This window comes from Acinonyx jubatus, chromosome A3, assembly GCF_027475565.1.
Source record: "Acinonyx jubatus isolate Ajub_Pintada_27869175 chromosome A3, VMU_Ajub_asm_v1.0, whole genome shotgun sequence".
In the NCBI taxonomy this organism is placed as follows: domain Eukaryota; kingdom Metazoa; phylum Chordata; class Mammalia; order Carnivora; family Felidae; genus Acinonyx; species Acinonyx jubatus.
In genome coordinates, this window is record NC_069388.1 from 8,852,067 (window position 1) to 8,863,255 (window position 11,189).

The 11,189-nt window shown below is 46.4% G+C and overlaps 1 long non-coding RNA gene across 3 annotated transcripts; it reads left to right on the top strand.

Moving 5' to 3' along the window:
• The first annotated feature begins 1,217 nt into the window (after nt 1-1,217).
• LOC106970326 (uncharacterized) lies at nt 1,218-11,189 on the top strand. 3 transcript variants are annotated; one of them, XR_008289038.1, is made up of 4 exons: nt 1,218-1,476; nt 2,152-2,235; nt 3,178-3,230; nt 3,536-3,823. It is a non-coding gene; the product is annotated as an uncharacterized LOC106970326 (long non-coding RNA). The 3 variants fall into 3 exon arrangements; XR_001429488.3 differs by lacking the exon at nt 2,152-2,235; XR_003416372.2 differs by lacking the exons at nt 2,152-2,235; nt 3,178-3,230; nt 3,536-3,823 and adding an exon at nt 10,926-11,189.

Here is an 11,189-nt window from a genome sequence, read left to right on the forward strand (position 1 = left end):
GTATGATCAGCTAGAGAACCTCTTGCCCTTTGATATCTAGGTGAAGAATGCCTTGAAGTCCTCATTCCTTGAACCAGAGCAGTTCCAAAGCTTTCCAAAAGATTTCCTCTAATTCCTGTGGGGATTTAGGGAATTTAGGGGATACTTTCTCTTGGTCTCTTGTTTCTGTCTCTTGTACTGTCTCTTTCTCCTCCCTGCCTCCCTGAAACTCTGTCCTGCCTTCATCTTCCACTACAGAAACCCAGGGCGCTTGGGTGGCTCAGTTGATTAAGCTTCCGACTTCTGCTCAGGTCGTGATCTCGTGGTGCGTGGGTTCGAGCCCTGCATTGGACTCTGTGCTGACAGCTTAGAACCTGGAGCCTGCTTTGGATTCTCTCTCTCTCTCTCTCTCTGCCTCTGCCCTGCTCATGCTCTGTCTCTCTCTCAAAAATAAATAAACATTAAAAACAATTTAAACGACAGAAATCCACTCACACCAACCATTTAATAGGTATTGAGGACCTTATCGACCATTTCTTGGAACAGAGAAGGGTTTTACATATCAACATCTGAACATATTTTCTGGGGATCGGTTGGCATTGGTCTTCCTAAAAGGTCTGTAGGGGCCTTTGTTGGTTCTGCGTGTCTAGTCTCCTTCCTCTTTCTGCTGGTACCACAATTTGTATTTGCTTCGGGAAACCAACCTACCTAGCTTTCAGGTTTCTGGGTGAACCAAAGCTCCGTGGGGGTAAGACTAGGTAATTGTTACTATCCCCATTTTATAAAGAAAAAAAAGTGGGACCTCATGAGGTTTGTGCGTGATAATGAAGATCAAAGGGCTAGTGAGTGTATGACTTGGAATTTGAATTCACATTTAATACTAAAGCTTGTGTTCATACCCACTATGGCATAAGAATATCATAATGCCGGTGATGGCCATATGGTACCCACTCCTGGGCTCTATCTCCCTTGCAGATTCTCCATTGAGCTCCAAATCTGTATATTCAACTAATATGTAATAACTCCAATGGAATGTCTGATAGGCATGTGGAGGGTTTAAAAAAAGGTTCACAAGTTCTTTGACACAACATCCTTCAAGGAGTAAAGCTTACTTTCCCTCTCTTTGAGTGTGGGTTGAATTAATGACTTGCTTCTAATAGATTATTATGGGAACGACAGTGTTTGAGTTCCGTGACTAGGTCATAAAAGGCATTGTGACTTCTGCCTGCCTCTTTCAGATCACTCACTGTGGGGAAAGCTGGCTGCCCTGATGTGAGAACACTCAACAAGTCCTATGGGGAGACCCACATGGTGAGGAACTGAGGCCACCTGCCAATGGCAGTGTGAAGGTGCCATCTTGAAAGTGGACCCTCCAGCCCCAGGCAAGCCTTCACATAAGACTGCAGCCCCAGCTGATATCTTGACTGCCACCTCATGAAAGACCATGAACCACAGCCATCCAGCTATGCTGCTCCAAGTTCCTGACTCACAGAAACTGTAAGATAATAAATATTTGTTGTTTTAAGATACAAAGTTTTGGGGAAATTGATTATGCAGCATTGGACCGTTGACATATGCAGCATATGCACCATTGACATGTCCAGAGCTGAACTCCGAATCTTCATTCTGCGAATGTAATTCTTCCCCCGTCTTCTCTATTCAGAAAATGATAGCATCATGATTCTTGTCCCTCATGATAAAACCTTGAAGTCATCCTTAAAGCCTGTCTTAATTTCATAATCCAAATCACAGTCCAGAGTGCTAACAATTTCATAATCCAAATCAAATGGAAGAGCAATCTTATTGTCCTAACTTTAAAATGTATTAAAAAATCCAATCATCTCGTCCTACATCCTCAGTTACTACCCTGGTCCACCCCCATCACCTCTCACTAGGTTTGCTGCAATTACTATCTAATATCCCCCTTTCCCTGGTACACCCAGCACCAATTCTAAATACAGCCAGAAGGATCCTTTAAAAATATGAGACAGATGGTCAATTCCTCTGCTCCAAACCCCTCCTGGTTATTTTTTCTCCAGATCTATGAGCTACTCCCTTCTTTCACTTCCTTCAGATATTTGCCCCAATATCACCTTCGTGAGGACTTTTCTGACTCCTGAGCATTCTTCATAGTGTATATTTTGCTTGTTTATTTTCTCTCTCCCTTCCAAGATGCCATCTACTCAAAGAGAGGGACCTTATTGTCTAGTTTGCTTACTGCCGTGTTCCCAGAACCCGGAATGATTCTTGCACATAGTAGGTACCCTATAAATATTTACTGAATAAATGCATTGTTGTTTCCTAAGAGCTCTTGTCCTAGGTGTATATCAGACCTACCTGGGAATCCAGTTACAAATAAGAATGCCCAAACACAATCTTAGGTACCCAGTTAGAGTCTGATGAAAAGTAGGGGATTGTAGGATGCATCCCTGGGAATCTTTATTGCATTAGTCCTTCTGCTCTTTCAGCAGAATTTGTTATTTCTGCTTTAACAGAGGCAAGGAAAATAGTAAAATATATTGAAATTGGTTTGTATTAAAAGAACTCTTTTGTAGTTAGGGCAGTAAATTATAGACATAGGATTCAATATAGGCCATAAATTGAATATTTCAGTGTGAGTAGAGTTGTATCGACTGTTCCTTTGGGGATTAGAGTTTATTTCCTAAGCTTTTGTTCACTACATCATGAGTCTTTTCAATAAAACGATCTCATTGCCTGACAGCCAGACAAGACTTTCAGTGATGCAAGGGGATTTTATCGGGTGTGGTTAACTCAGAAAATTGTTCTCTGAAGATACTTTATGACCAAGTATTTACTAGTGTCCCTTAGCAGGCCTGGTTAATTTTCAGAATACCTAAGAAAGCCAATAAATGTGAACGAAGACACACATGCACATGTGCGTGCACACACACACACACTTTCACAAATACACATCCATTATTTTTGCTATTCTGCTTTAAGTAAAGAAAAACCAAGAAGTGTTACTGAAAAAGAAAGCTTAATGATATCATGACCTTGATATCAAGAGTTCTTGGGCAGATGAAAAAGATTAGGATTGGTGGGCGTGTCACACAGAAATTTGAATCCATCCATCCACCCATCCATTGAGCAGGTGGGCATTTGCTTTATAATACTTGGGTTCAAGGGTTATAATTTATTATTTTTCTAACAAAGAAAATTTGTCCTATCCTTTATCAGCGTTTGATGGAAGCAAGAAACAAAATCGACTCTTCAGTTTTGAAATACACAGGGTAACTGACAAACCACCAGGGGAAGCACTGGGCTGGGGGAGGACAGGAAATGGGTCAGCTCTGGGGACGTAGGGGTGAATCAAGTCTCTCTTGGATGAGAAAGAGTGTGAGCAGCCCTCACCCCTGCCTACCCCTTGGCGAAGTCTGAAATGGTGTGGCAGGCAGCCTCTGAGATGGCCCCTTTTTCCCAGTGTTCATGTCTTTGTGTGATCCCTTCCCCCTCAGTGTGGCTGGACCTAATGGCTCATTTCTGATGAAGAGAATGAGGCAAAAGTGAGGGGAAATCACTTTCGTATTTGTTGTAGAAGACTGGCTTCCGTCTTGTGGCACTCTCTTGTTTTCTTGCCTGCTGGCCGCATCGAAACAACGATCGTGTGTGAGCTACCCTAAAGAGAATCACACGTGGTGATGAACTGACAGAGGCCTCCAGCCAATAGCCAATGAGGAACTGAGGCCCTCAGTGCCACAGCCCATGAGGAACTGATCCTGCCCCCACCACTGATTTCACTTCGAAGTGGATCCTGACCCGTTGGAATCTTGAGATGAGCCCACAGCTGTGGCCAACACCTTGGTTGCAGTCTGTGAGAGGCCGTCAGCCACGCCTGGATTCCTGCCCCACTGAAACTGTGAGATCATACATGTTTGTTGTTTCAAGTTGCTAAATTTTGGGACCATTTGTTATGTGGGATGTTAGTTTTGTAGGGCGGCCATAACAAAGTCCTACACACTGGGTGGTTCAGAGTGTCAGGAAGTTATTTTCTCAGGGCGCCAGAGGCCAGAAGTCCAAAATCAAGATGTCAGCACATCCATGCTCGCCCTGAAGCCTCTAGGGAAAGATCTGGTCCTGGCCCATCTCCTAGCTTCTGGTAGCCTCAGGCATTCCTCGGCTTATAGATGGCCATCTCCCCTGTGTCTCTTTACATCATCTTTCCTTGGTGCGTCCAAGTCTGTGTCTGTGTCCAAATTACCCTTTTTAAAAAATAAGGGTATGGGGTGCCTGGGTGGCACAGTCGGTTAAGCGTCCGACTTCAGCTCAGGTCACGATCTCACGGTCCGTGAGTTCGAGCCCCGCGTCGGGCTCTGGGCTGATGGCTCAGGGCCTGGAGCCTGCTTCCGATTCTGTGTCTCCTTCTCTCTCTGCCCCTCCCCCTTCATGCTCTGTCTCTCTCTGTCTCAAAAATAAATAAAAACGTTAAAAAAAATTAAAAAATAAGGGTATAAGTCACGTTGGATTAGGGCCCACCCTCATCTTAAATTGATTACATCTGCAAAGACCCTATTTCCAAGTAAGATTGCATTCACAAGTACTGGGGCTTAGGGCTCCAACAAATCTTTTTTGGGGGGTTGGGGGACACAATTCGACCTAACAGCCAGCAATAGATAACTAATTTGAAGAGTTAGCCACCCCCCCCCCCCCCCAATTTGGGCGCAGTCACTAGTAGAAAGGAGAAAATGGATGCTACCTCATATGAAACAAAGACCCCAAGGTATATTACAAATTCCCATCCAATAGAACTGAGCTGTCAGATTCAGGAGTCACCAGCCACAGGTGGTTACTGAGCACTTGAAGCGTAGCTAGTCCAAACCGAGATGTGCTGGGAGTACACAACACTTATTGGACTTTGTAGACCTAGAATGAGGAGAAAAGAATGGAAAATACTTTTCAATGCATTTTTGATACTGATTCCATGTTGAAATGGCATTTTGGATATATTGGGTTAAGTGGAATATATTATTCAATTTAATTTCACCTGTTTACTTATTAAACGTGGCTACTAGAAAATTTAACCTTATGCGTATGTGGCTTGCATTATATTTCTGTTGGATGTTGTTGCTTTCTCACTTGGGATGTTTCTACTCTGTCCTGCGTGGAGGGAATTTTTTTTTCCCCACCTTCGACTTAAGCAAAGCTTCAAGGTTCTGGAAAACCATGGAAATGGGCCTCTGGTCTTGATTGCATTGTGATCAAAACTGAGATACTTGCGGGCCAAAGGCTCTTTATTCCCTCAGAGCCAGGTGGCTCGCCTTTTCCAAGTTTGAACATAGGATCTTTTTGCTAAAGTGGCCAAGCCACAGCACCCTTCATCCAGCTGTAGAAAACTAGAAGTTTCCACATCAGCACTTTCACTAGATGATCAGCCCCTTCGGGAAGGTTGGGGGAGGTGACACATTGATACACTTCGGCCATTGGCTTTCCTTCCCTCGGTTCCTAGGACTGGGCCATTGGTACCTTGCTTTCCTCCCCCACCCCTTGAAGGTTCTCTCTCTGGACAATCAAGATCCTTCTAGCATCTTCTATTTGAAAACAAGGGCTTATTCATTCTTCTCTGCGGAAAAGAGACACTGAGGCCCAGGCTGCTTTCAGAGGATGTGGGCAGGGAAGATATCTTCTACTATTTCCATATCTTGAGCTGAACAAATTAATATTTTAATGACTAGTCCACAAATTCATTTGTAGAATAGATATATTTATTGCCATATTTCAAAGCTCTTTTCCCTAAATTATCTTCATTTATTCAATAAATGTAGGGAGTGGTTACTCTGCCAGGCACTTTGGGGATTAATTGGTGACCAGGCAGACACAGCTCTTTTACTGAATTTATAGTTGAGTGAAGGAGGCAGCATGGGGCAGACAACCAAACAAATAATTATCACCTTCTGGATCAATGCTGCTAAGGAAAGTGGAAGGGCTGTCAAAGGCGCGTCCAGGAGAAGCTCACGGTGGTGTGTGTGTGTGTGTGTGTGTGTGCACGTGTGTGCATGGGAGAGAATCAAAGAAGGCTCATAAAAACTGAGATCTGAAGGATGGATAGAAGTTGGAGGTGAGGAGGTGAGGGATGAGTTATTACTTTTTTGAGCTCTTAGACTGAGCCGCTGTTCATTTGTCCATTCATCCGTCCATCCACCCATCCCATCCATCCATCCAACCATCCATCCATCCATCCATCCATCCCATCCACTCACCCACTCACTCATCCATACAACAAATACGTCCTGAGCATCTACTGCGTGGCAAGCACTGTCTTTAACAACATGTAGACAGTCAACATGTAAACTGTGGTCCTTAGCCTCAGCACTGTTGACATTTGAGTCTGGGTCATTCTCTGTTGTAGGGCCATCCTGTGCACTGTGGGACATTTAGCAACATCCCTGGCCTCTACTCATCAGATGCCAGTAGGGACCCGCCCCCAGTCCTTTCAATAACAACATCTCACGGTGTCCCCTGGGGGTCAAAATTGCCCAGTTACAGACCACTGATGTAAACAAATAACTCTATAAAATCATAGCAGGTGGTGATGTGTCCTGTGAAGGAAAATTTTAGGAGAATAGAGGGGGAGGAGTTAAGCAGGACGCTACCGGGTGGCTCAGTCGGTTAAGTTTCTGACTTCAGCCAGGTCATGATATCTCTCGGTTAGTGGGTTCAAGCCCTGCGTCGGGCTCTGGGCTGACAGCTCGGAGCCTGGAACCTGCTTTGGATTCTGTGTCTTCCTCTGCCCCTCCGCTGCTTGCTCTCTGTCACTCTCTCTCTGTCTTTCTCTCGAAAATAATAAACATTAAAAATTTTAAAAAGCAGAGACATAAATAAAGTGTGGAAACAAGTCACACCTGGGGAAAGAGTGTTCTGGGCAGAAGGAATCGTCAGTGCAAAGGCCCTGTGGTGGGATGACTTGGGTGTGAGGAAAGAGGGGCAAGGAGCCAGGAGTGGTTAGAGAACAGAGGTGGGAGGTGATGTATATACTGAGCGTGGGCTCGAGTAGCCTGTGGTGAGATCTTGGGATTTTACTTTCAGTGAAGAGGGAGCCACTGGAGGGTTTTGAGCACAGGCGACGTGATCTGATCCTTTGTTTTCAAAGGATCCCCCTGGCTGCTTGATGCAACTACTCGGGAGTCAAAGTGAGAGAAGGAGGTGGCAGTCATGATGGAGAAAGCAGAGGGACACACGAGGCTCCTCATTGCCCCTGCTCTCGACTGGCACACCCCACGTACCTCGGCCTTAGTACTTAAAACACATTATGTGATGATATCGAAATGACCTATTTATATGTAGATGAAATCCTCAAGGGCAGAGATCAAGCCTCAATGATCTTTGTGCCCCTAAAAATTGTCACAGGACCGAGGATTTAGTAGGAGCAGCAGTGAGAGCCTCAGAGCCCCGACTGACTGGACCTTCGTCTTGGGAGGTCCCTTGTGTGGAACCCCTGTATGTGGAGACCCCAGGCTGACAGGGTCGCGGGGAAGGGCTCCGACAACCCAGTCAGACATACACTCCAACACTGACGCAGCCACCGGCCAGTCTGGTGACTGTGGGCTGCTTTCTTCCCCTGTCTGGACCTCAGCTTTCTCATCTGTAAAATGGGAGAATGATTCCAACCGTGTAATTGTTGTAAAGATTAAATGAAGGGGTTTAAGCAAAGTGATTGAGTCTCCCTGGGAACATTCAGCTGTGGCTCCCGATGGTCTCCAGTGAGGGGTGGGCAAGAGCTTAATGGCGGTGTGGAAATGCGAGCTGTGCAGCCGCTCTGGAAAACAGTATGGAAGTTCCTCAAAGATTAAAAATAGAACTACCCTACGACCCAGCAATTGCCCTACTAGGCATTTATCCACGGGATACAGGGGTGCTGTTTTGAAGGGACACACGCACCTCCATGTTTATAGCAGCACGATCAACAATAGCCAAAGTATGGAAAGAGCCCAAATGTCCATTGATGGATGAATGGATAAAGAAGATGTGGTCTATATATACAATGGAGTATTACTCGGCAATCAAAAAGAATGAAATTTTGCCATTTTCAACTACGTGGATGGAACTGGAGGGTATTATGCTAAGTGAAATTAGTCAGAGAAAGACAAAAATCATATGACTTCACTCATACGAGGACTTTAAGAGGCAAAGCAGATGAACATAAGGGAAGGGAAGCGAAAACAATATAAAAACAGGGAGGGGGGTGAAACCTAAGAGACTCATAAATACGGAGAACAAACTGAGGGTTACGGGAGGGATTGTGGGAGGGGGGATGAGCTAAATGGGTCAGGGGCACTAAGGAATCTACTCCCGAAATCATTGTTGCACTAGATGCTAACTAATTTGGATGTAAATTTAAAAAAATAAAAAAGAAAATTAAAAAAAAAAGAAAAAAAAAGAGCTTTATGGCGGTGGGTAGAAACATACTGATATTACATATAAGTAAATATATAGGTATATATGTGTATGTATATATATGTGTGTGTGTGTATATGTATATATAAAATGCTTTAAGTATTTTGTGATGCTTTGTAATGTCACAGTGAATTAGCATAATAAGATGTGTATTGTTTCTACCTAGCTGAATGATGGCATTGGGTTGATAGGCACGTGTTGCATCACTCCAATAGTTTAGAGAGTGCTGGTTAGACCAGTCGTGCTGACTTCCTGAGCTTTCTCTTGAGTCCTTCCTTAAAAATACTGTTTCCTTGGGGCGCCTGGGTGGCTCAGTCTGACTTCGGCTCCGGTCACGATCTCTCGATTTGTGGGTTCGAGCCCCGCATCGGGCCCTCTGCTGTCAGCCTGGAACGTGCTTTAGATCCTCTGTCCCCCTCTCTCTCTGCCCCTCTCCTCCCCTGCTCTCTCTCTCAAAAAATAAATAAGCTTAAAAAAAACATTATTTCCGGGGCGCCTGGGTGACTCAGTCGGTTAAGCGTCCAACTTCAGCTCAGGTCACGATCTCGCGGTCCGTGAATTTGAGCCCCACATCAGGCTCTGGGCTGATGGCTCGGAGCCTGGAGCCTGCTTCCGATTCTGTGTCTTCCTCTCTCTCTGCCCCTCCCCCGTTCATGCTCTGTCTCTCTCTGTCTCAAAAATAAATAAACGTTAAAAAAATTAAAAAACAAAAAACATTATTTCCTTGCTCACACCCCTCAAGTATTCCGATTCTTTAGGCCCAGAGTTGGCCCCAAGAATCTGCATTTAATGGCTGCTCCAGAGGATTCTGATGTGTAATTGGGTCCAGACCAGCGTCTCCCCACAGTGAAAGTGCGTCGTTACCCACCACGGATCTTGCTGAAACGTGGATTCTGTTCAGTGGCTGGGGTTCCACGGTTCTGCATTTTGAGCAAGCTTCTGGGTGACGCCAGAGCTGCTGGTGCAAGGCTCGCACAAAAGGTAGCAGAAGCCCAGACCCGGTTCTCCGAGTGCGGTCCTGAGAACAGCCGTATCCCCCCCAGCGGTTGGGAGGATGCTCTGGGTCGGGCCCCGCTGAACCCCGGAAACCGCTGGACCCCAGGGCAGGGCCAGCCGCCTGTGGTTCGACAAGCCCTTGCAGGTGGTTCTGATGCGCGCTCGGGTTTTTGAAACGCGGTCGATGAGGGAGCTCTGGTCCCCTGGGCCCTGGAGGCCTCTCTCCCACCTTCTGTCTGCAACCTCACCGAATGGACAGCCTCAAGCTGTCCCGTTCCCCAAAGGTGGGTCCCATGCGACCCTGGAGCCCTTCCTGCCACGGGCCTGCCTTCAGAACTCTAGCTCTCCCTGTGTCCCCAGCATTGCAGGCTTGCATCGTTGAGCCGACGTGACAGGTAGCGTCCCTTGAGAAGGGCTGACGGGCCCTCTCGTCCGGGCGTGATTGACGGCGCCCTGATCAGCGGGCAGAGAATGGAACGCCTCCAGAAGGATGTGTGCTCTGTAAATAGTTGACATCATCTACCCCGAAAACCTGAAAGAGAACTTCATTTTTCTTTCTTTTTCAGGGAACCCAGCAAGTCACGGGACACCCTGAAGTGTAATCAGTCTGGCAAGGGAGTTTCTGACTGGGCCCCGGGGACCCGCGATGAGGGACAATTGTAGGTGCCTTTGTCTCTTTGCGATTCGAGGTAGGTGAGGGTCATTCACCGGTGACCACGGGAATCCCAGCTCCTTTAACATGGGAGCATGCAGACTGTCGCCTGGGCACGTGGCGGGTCCTCACGCAGCCGACCTGGGGAAGGGCCTGAGATTCTGTATTTCTGACAAGCCCCCACGTGCCGCTGTGGCCAGCAGTCGGAGGACCACACTTCCCGCAACCTTCCTGCTGCCACCGCGGACCTAGTGTCCGGAGATGGCTTTCAAAAGTCAATCGGGGGGCTTGGCTTTCGGCGTTAGACTTGGGTTTGCATTTTTGCTCCACGAATTGCTAGCTGTGTGACTTTGGGGGAGTGGGCTCACCTCTCTGGGGCTGCACTTGGTGGGGGGGGGCGGTTAATGAGGACATTTACAGTGTAGGGCGGTGTTTTTTTTTAAATTGCCCCCTTGAAGAAGTTTCTTTGGACTTTTTCCTCCCGAATCATCTCCCTCCCCGTGAAATTCTAATGTCACAGATGCGCAGGATATCTCTTTATTATATACTGTGGTGCTTTGGAGGAGCACAAGGCGTTGTAATAGCTAAGATTTTTCACTCCCCGCGAACCCATGTTGGCCCGCTCAGGAGCAGTATCACCCTGTGGAGAATGCTGATTTTAGGGCAACGGTAAAGATTAAGAAAGGTGATTTCTGTCAGCTACCTGATACGGAGTAAGTGCTCAGAAATGGTTAAGTATTAATGTGTGTTGTAGAGACCACATGTTAGAGATAATATAGGATTATTAATACAGTATATGCTATATATTATCACATATCATATATCAATATACTATTATGCATATCATATATCATATCATATGTCTTCTCTCTCCACCTAATGCCTGCAGGTTGGCTGTGGACGGAAGAACAAAGGTGCAGAAGGAGGCGGGAAAAGACACAGACGCAAGCTGAGGCGGCCGTGTGAAATACCACAGGAGTTCAGGATATGAAATCAGGCTAGGGTCTCAGGTTCCCTTCACCCCGCCATGTGGCCTCGAAGATGGTGTTCAGCGCTGCTGGGTCCCTGTGTCTTCGTCTCTACCCTAGGCACGGCACACTTTTCCTCTCTATCGTGCAGCGAAGAGTAAATCCAAAAGCACATGGAAGGAGAC